This window comes from Poromitra crassiceps (genome assembly GCF_964638095.1).
Source record: "Poromitra crassiceps genome assembly, chromosome: 14".
Classification (NCBI taxonomy): Eukaryota; Metazoa; Chordata; class Actinopteri; order Beryciformes; family Melamphaidae; genus Poromitra; species Poromitra crassiceps.
In genome coordinates, this window is record NC_139633.1 from 16,527,467 (window position 1) to 16,535,511 (window position 8,045).

The window sequence follows — 8,045 nt, forward strand, 5'->3', positions numbered from 1 at the left end:
GTGATAAGTATTCGAATAGATTCAAAGCTTCAATGGGAATGCGGGGCATGTAGTAGTAACACAGAGGCGAGGAGAAAAATCAGACATAATTTTCCTTTTTATTTAAACAAAAATTGATAAAAGATTTGCCATAGGCCATAAAAACAAATTTGCTTATATGTACAGTAGGCCCTGGTGGCTGCATGGCCAAACTGTCACAGTTAGATGAGAGCTGTGAGGCACAATGTCCTTGTCTAAGAGAATAAGTAATAATAATTCATGTTAATGCATAATGAATGTTGGCTCTATTTAAAAATAAATTTAAGAAAAATGAAGCATTCGAATATTGATGTGGAAATTGATTACCAATGGCATCGATTGAAGCTTCGAAGCTTCGAAGCATTTGGTTCAACATGTCTTAGTTCAAATTGGCTAAGTGGTGTCTGTGGTGGTGGTGTCAGTCACGATTTGTCATCAGTGATGTCACTTGAGCAATTGTGATGTCATCAGTGATGTCACTCAAGCAATTGTGGTGTCAATAGTGATGTCACTTGAGCAGTTGTGATGTCATCAGTGATCATCATTCACATACAATTCGACGCTCGCATTGCCCTTCCCCCCCGCACTCCATTCATAGTCAATGGGGGTAGTAGTCCGACAGGCTCCGGCAGTGAGCAATGCAATGCAGGGGTATGCATGAAAAACACGCAGAGGTCATACGGCGAGAGAGCTCGGGGCGATCCAACTTTTGGGGGATGTAGCTCTACATCACGCTCCGCTGGCCAATCTAGACACCACACACACACACACACAGGCACAGTTGCTGTTTCACTCATCTTCTCTTCTCTCTCAAAAAATCGTGGCTGTATATCTGTTTTCTTCACAATAAAAATCCTCTGGTTAGTTTGTCAATGAAAGTCTGCCTGCCTCAGCACTCGTCTTTTCCTGGTTTGAGGAGGAGAAGGCAGAAAGTGGGGGGTGAAGTGAGATCCGCCCACCCCCGACCAGCCGGACTACTATACATCGCAAAGGATTGTGTGTGAATTCGGCCTTAGTTCAAATTGGCCCATAATGAACTGGTCACGTAGAAGGATGTCGGCGTGTTCGAGGCCCGTGTCATCTTTCCGCTTTAACCTGCAAAACAGCTCCACGTCGTGCATTAAAATCATACAACGCACACCTACAGTAGTCATCGATTATCCCTTACTTAAAAACGTTTTCATGATCGAGTGTGGATAAATCACAGTCGTTTTCTAAGGATTATAAAACAAACGTGATGGAAGTGATGCCATCCGTGATGTCACTTGAGCAACTGTGATGTCATCAGTGATGTCATCAGTGATGTCATCAGTGATGTAATAAATCTTTCCTGGCTGAGGCTATATAAGTGGTGTCACTTGAGCAACTGTGATGTCATCAGTGATGTCATCAGTGATGTCATAAATCTTTCCTGGCTGAGGCTATATAAGTGGTGGGAATATGTGTAGGGGAAAAGGTTGTTTCTCCAGTCTTCACCCTAGTACCAACACAAGTGGATCAATCGAGGACACGTGTACTGAGCAGCAGCAGGAGGACCACACAAGCCGTCTCTGGCATTTTGCAAGCCATTCAGTCATCGCTCCAAGGTACAATAGTTAGGAAAGTGTTGAAGGCGCGTGCGGCGTGTCACTAACGTAACGTACATCCTCAACAAAGCTTTGAAGTTGATTTGGAGATGTCGGAGGTTCGGCGTCTCTTGGTGTCTTTCCAAGACGAAGGAAAACGACATAAAAGAATAGTTGTGTTCGACTGTCGCCTCGAAAAGAAAGAAGCTAACGTTACGGAGAAACTACTGGAAACAACTGGTTTGGACTATAAAAGCTTCTGTCAACTTGTATCCAAGGAATTTGTTATCTCTCCAAATGAAACTTTTGTCTTGACCACAACTGATAGAACATTATTGAATCATGACAGCTTTGATGACCTTCAAGATGGCAACACCCTTCACTTGTTGCAGACAGAGGACCAAGCGCTGGCCGTGCCAACAGAGGAGCACATTGTGTTCCTCCCTCATTATGATACTCTGGTCCGGAGTGGCATGTATGAGTACTATGCCAGTGATTGCAAGAACGCGTTACCCTATGCACTTGCCGAATTGATCGACAATGCCCTTACAGCGACAGCTAAAAACAGAGGAGGGAGGGCGATAGAGATTCGACTGCTGTTTGATGAGACCCTGGGGAAACCTGCAGTGATCGTCTTGGATAATGGCCGTGGGATGACCTCTAAGCAGCTCAATAATTGGGCAGTGTACAGGCTCTCTAAGTTTGCCAGGGAAAAGGATACAAGCATTAATGAGGGGTACGTCCGGCCCGATCCAGTCCCTCGCAGTCTCAACAGTGATATATCTTACTTTGGAGTTGGAGGAAAACAAGCGGTTTTCTACATTGGAAAGTCAACCAGGATGATCACCAAAGCAGTGAGCTCCCCAGATGTTCATGAGCTGATTCTCTCAAAAGACGAGTTTGAGAGAAAAGAGAGGGACAAAGAGTACATGTACAGCGGCATTATCAGAAACAGGAAGCCCGCTGACTCTTCTCACATGAAGCAAGAGGATGAGAGGTTCCTCCATGAACTCATTGCTGAGGAGTCGGAGAAGGAAAGCTTCACTGCTGTGGTAATTACAGGATTACAGCCTGAACATGTCACCTTTCTCAAACGGGACTTCGACGTGTGGACCAGAGAACTAGCCCACTTGTATCACTATTACATTCATGGAGTCAGTGGGAACATGAGACCCTGCGATAAAAACTCAGATCACCTGCCCAACATCAACATTCAGATCTCTCTGCGAGAGAAGCCTCCCAGATCCAGTGTGATGAATCTCAGGCAGGTTGACAATGACATGCAGAGTCTGTACCTAAATGCAACTGCGGACACGTTTGAGTTCAAGGCCTCTATTAAGGGAGACGGCACAGTGGAAGGAGTCCTGAGGTACCACCCCTTCCTGTATGACAGGGAAACCTATCCCAGAGAGCCTGATGCTGCACTGGCCCCTGCTGATGAAGAAGATGATGATGATAATGACTCCGGTGTTGTGCATCAGGCGAGGGGGAAGAGGCCCATATTTGAATGTTTCTGGAATGGACGGCTGATACCTTACACAAGAGTATCCGAGTTTGACTGGTGTGCTCGGCCCAAGAAAGGAGCACTGCTGCCTGCAGAGTGTTACAGCCGGTTCTCAGGTGTGCTTTTCGCTGATGACAGATTCCAGGTCTCCACCAACAAGCTCACCTTCATGGACCTTGAGCTGCAGCTTAGGAACAAGGACACCCTCTTCACACACATCATTAATGGACAGGAACAAAGAGTCAAAATTCAGAAGGCGTTTACCCAGTGGCTGAAGAGTTGTCATGAGCATTTGGACAAGCAAGTGCAGTTCCTGGGCTTCAAGGGCATCATAACACGAAAAGATGTTCCCAATAAGAAGATGCAGCACCCCTGGGCGACCTTCTCCTCCATTGAATGGGATGGCAAGAAATATGAAACGGGACAATATGTGAAGTCTCAGAAAACCCAATCCATCTTCTTTGGCTCTGTGGTGCAGTTCTTTCTGTATGGAGATCATGGTGGAGATGTCTACGCCACAGGGGGATACGTCCAAGTGGCTATAGAACCAAAAGCGCTTTACGGCGAGCTCAAGACCATACCCATACCCAAGATTGACAGGACCTGCACCGCCACTGCCATCAAGAAAGGAATCAACCATGAACTAGCCAAGCTCCCAGAGAGGCTGAAAGTGATTTGGCCAGAGGACAACGCCTGGTCACAAAACACTGTGCACCCAGCAGGGACTCCACTAGGGCCACTCCATGTAGAAATTCTGAACAAAAAAGAAGAGTCAATGTGCAGGCTGCCATCAGTGAGCCAAGGAACAGTGAGAAAACTTCTGATTGAGCTCAAAGTAGTCTGGCATGGTCCTAAAAACGATCAAGAGATAATGTCTCACATCGCCCAACATTCACCAAAGTGGGCATTCTGGTTCAAAATCATTGAGAATCTGAACAAGCTGGGGAAGTACACACTCTACCTGAACACTGTGCTTAATGAAAGCAATGCCAGCGCCTTTGGTGGAAAACGACTTCCAAGTTACAAACTCCAATTCAGCATCAGAGAGGGTAGTGCTGAGAGCTTCGCAGTGGGTGTAGTGAGCTCCCCCGTTCATGTTGGGGTGCCATTCGACATCCCATTGGAACTCCTGGATGGGTATGGACACCCAGTTCATCCCCCTCCTGATCTCAAACCTGTACTCAAATGCAGTGGCCTGGATGTGAGTTATGAGGGAATGGAGGGCAGTGGGACCACTTTCACTATCAGAAGTGTCAAAGCAAGCGGCAAAGTGCAGAATTACCACTCTAAGACACATGACCTGAAGGTTGTCTTGCCTGGCCTCAGACTAGACTCTCAGACTGTCAAGATAAGTCTTCTCCCTGGTAAACCACATTCACTCCATGTGACACCAGAAGACGACCCCATCACAGTAGAGAATGGAAACTCTCTCACCTTCAATGTTGAAATTCATGATGAAGCAGGAAACATCACAGCTCACCCCATGTTGATTGTTCTCTGCAAGGCGAAGGAGCTTACACTGGTGACCACTGACTGCAGCAGCACAGGAGCTGGACTCCTAGTGACAAAGCCAATAAACCTGAAAAACATGAATGGAGACCAAAATACACTCAACATTAAATTTGAGGTGCCAAGTCAGAAGAACATCACAACGGTCCTGAGGGAGCTGAAGGTGGTGCCCAGCAAGCGAGTATCCCGGATAGAGGTTTACACTCGATTGAACCTGCTGCTGACGGACAAGGACAAGATAGAGTGGGAGGCCGGAGGCTTGCTGGAGAACCTGCACTATAAGCTGTATGATGAGGGAGGCAGGGAGGTACCTCTCATTGCCAAAACAGTCTCCATGATCAAGGTTAACTGGACAAGAGATGTAAGTCTGGAGGATCTGGCCCAGGGGAAGCTGCCCAATGTTCATGTGCCAACAATGGTGCAGGACGAGCGCTTCTTCCAGGTGTCCTACCAAGAGCAAAATGTGTCTGTAGACACCTCCTTCACAATAGTGCCTCATCCACATGAAGCCAAAAAGCTGAAAGTCATGCTGAGTCAAAGCACAGTGAGGATGGGGCAAACCCTACCTGGAAAGATCAACTTAGAGCTTGTGGACCAGTATGGAAATGTAACGAAGACGCTAACCTCCGCCTGTGTGGACCACACCACTGTGGAAGCTGAGGGTCTGGACAAGTCAACTGTAGCTTTGACATGGCAAGAGAGCAGCAATTCAATCGTGGTGACAGGTGTGCGGTTCCACTCCAGGACCCCTGGCGCCAAAGAGCTGTACTTCACCTGCAAAGGCTTTGTGGAACATGTCAGCATCATAGTGACTGCTGGGCACCCTGCACAGCTTACACTGGTCAAAGGGCCAGAGCAGCCTTTGCAGGTGTTGAATGACGATGGCATCCCCACACCTTTCCACATCCAGCTTTGTGACATGTGCGGGAATCCTTCCACAGACCAGAGCGTTGTGGTGACAGTAAAGTCCTCATCCTCAGCACTGAAGTTGGAGCTGCCTTTTGTTTCACAACTAGTAGACAAAGAGGGGAAAGCTGCTTTCACTGTTCAAAGTGTGAGCGGACCAAAGGGAGAGTATCAGCTGGTGTTTCAAGCGTACAAGAGAAAAGAAAAGAGAACCATCCGGGGGCCGTCAGTGAACCTCACCATCATCCCCAATCCCAACAAACCTGTCAGCCTGTCGGTGGAGTACGACACCAATGCTAAGTTTCCTGCAGGAGGAACCTTCCCAGTGTTCTCAGTGACTGTGGTGTCAGATGAGGGAAGCCTGATAAGGACTTTCAACCCTGCTGCTGTGTTCATGTACCTCTGGAAGGCAGAGGTATCAGGCATGCAGCCTCCAGAAGGGGCCACTCAACTGAACTGCAGTAAGCCCATGGAGAATGAAAAGGATGAGTGTTTTCACTTCAGAGATAAAGCCATCCCAGACCATGTTGGAAAGCACACCATCCAGTTTGCTCTAATTGTAGACAACAAAAGTCTACAATTCCTATTGAGTGAGCAGTACATAATAAACGTGGTGGCCAATGATCCTTTCAAACTGGCCCCCAACTGTAAACCACCAACCCCAGTTGTTTCCAACAGTGACATCACTGCCAAACGTACCTTGGTGGAGAATATGACTCTGAGGATAATGGATAGATATTGTAACCCGACAGGGGCAGAGCTGGAGGGGAAGGTGGTGGTTTCGATAAAGAGCTCCAGTGGGGACAGCAGCAACGGTCTCCCTCTGTTTGAAGGCAGGACCAGTACTCTTCAGTTCGACTTGTTGGAGGGAAAGGTCCATATCACTAGGCTGGCTATATTTGAGAATAGCCCTGGTCAGGATGGCAGTAAGTATATTCTGCACTTCAAACCTGACGTCCAGAGTTCTCCTGGGTCCTGGCTTCCCCTGGCTCCTTTCGAGCTCCTCTTCCATTTTTATAATGAGGCAGAGAAGCAACAGAAGATGTCTGAACTGTCCAAAAAGAAAGATGAGCTCATTGCTGCTATTGCCGTTTCCAAGGCGGTCCAAGCCGATCACCAGGACCTCCTCAACTTGCTCACCACTCAACTGGAGGATGCAAGTAAAAAAGAGGCCATCCTTAAAGCCGAGCTCAAGAAAAGAGACATGAATGTGGCACAACTTGCATCTATACCAAATATTGACAAAGTCCTAAAAGCGAAGGCTTGTGAAGAGGATAGGATTAAGAATACGCCCAGAAGGGTCTGCTCCATCCCTGATCGCTTCAGGGGTGTGCAGGATGTGTTGGGAAAGGTCGGCCACCTGGCCCTGGTGGAGGATGATAAGGCAGCTGTGGTTGTCTCCTGGCATATCATGGGTGACATGGACTGTGTCATCACCCAGACAACAGCCGCAGCACGAAAGATCTATGACCAAACCAATGGCAGGCAGCAGGTCATGCCCCTGGACAGTGTGTACTGCAATCCAAGCAGCAGACCCTTGCCGCACGTAAGAAATGGCCGGAGTCTCTTTCATCCCACTGGGAACCCGGTGTTTGTCAGAGATCTGCTGATCTACCCCCACAACACGGAGAGCTGTGACAAGGTGTTTAGAAACATTCTGGGAGAGACTATTCTGATTGATGACCTGGAATCTGCAAACAACTACAGAAGGGCGGTGGTGCAGAACAAAATGCCGTGTCCCACCATCTTGACCAGGCAGGGTGAGAGGATAAGTGGCAGGGGGAAGTTTGGTGGAGCGCAGAACAAAGCTCCTCCCATTGAGCATTTGAACGGTCAAGTGTTTGGGGCGCCCCTCCCTGTGCAATGCCAGACCCTGAATGAAGAAATAGAGCTGCTCAATCAGTACCGGTCGGCTCTGCAGAAGAAGGACCTTGCGAAAAAGGAGCGTGACGAACGCATAAGAAAACTGAAGGCACCCGATATGTGCAAAATGCGGCAAGAGATGGCGGAAAAGATTAAGCAGGTGGGGGAGATTGATATGCAGCTCACAAGCACTCCTAGAAGAGCAGTGAAACGGGCTGCTGAGGGAGCTGGAGAGACATTGACAAAGAGACCCAGGCAAGGAGCCAATAAGCCTAATAGTAATAAGTGATGTTTTAGACTAATTTCAATAATGAAGACTACTTCTTCAGCCAACGCCCAGTTCAGGTTATATCACAGTGCACGCCCCCTTTACTTTCAGTCGTATAACCCATTCATTGTTAGGCATGCCCCTTTCATTCATGCTCTCTCCTCATCCATTCAGTGTCTCCCACGCTTGCCCTCTCTGGCAATAGCCAATCAGCTCAAGATTGCTCTCCAGCTCTCAAGGAAGGCGGACGCTTTTTCTCTCTCTCCCCATCTCTCCCTTCCCTCTGCTTGCTACCCGGAGCAAATCTTGCACTTGTCTCTTCAAAACTACAAATATGGATTAGCGGTATATGGATATTAAGCTGGTCTCTCAACGCAATCGACAAAATTAATACGGGGTCCGGGGTCCGGGA

General features: G+C 48.0%; 1 pseudogene across 1 annotated transcript; it reads left to right on the top strand.

The window, feature by feature from the left end:
• The first annotated feature begins 1,693 nt into the window (after positions 1-1,693).
• Positions 1,694-7,654, top strand: LOC310789032 (structural maintenance of chromosomes flexible hinge domain-containing protein 1 pseudogene; annotated as a pseudogene). Its single transcript has one exon. The product of its transcript is annotated as a structural maintenance of chromosomes flexible hinge domain-containing protein 1 pseudogene (transcript).
• Positions 7,655-8,045: the final 391 nt, after the last annotated feature.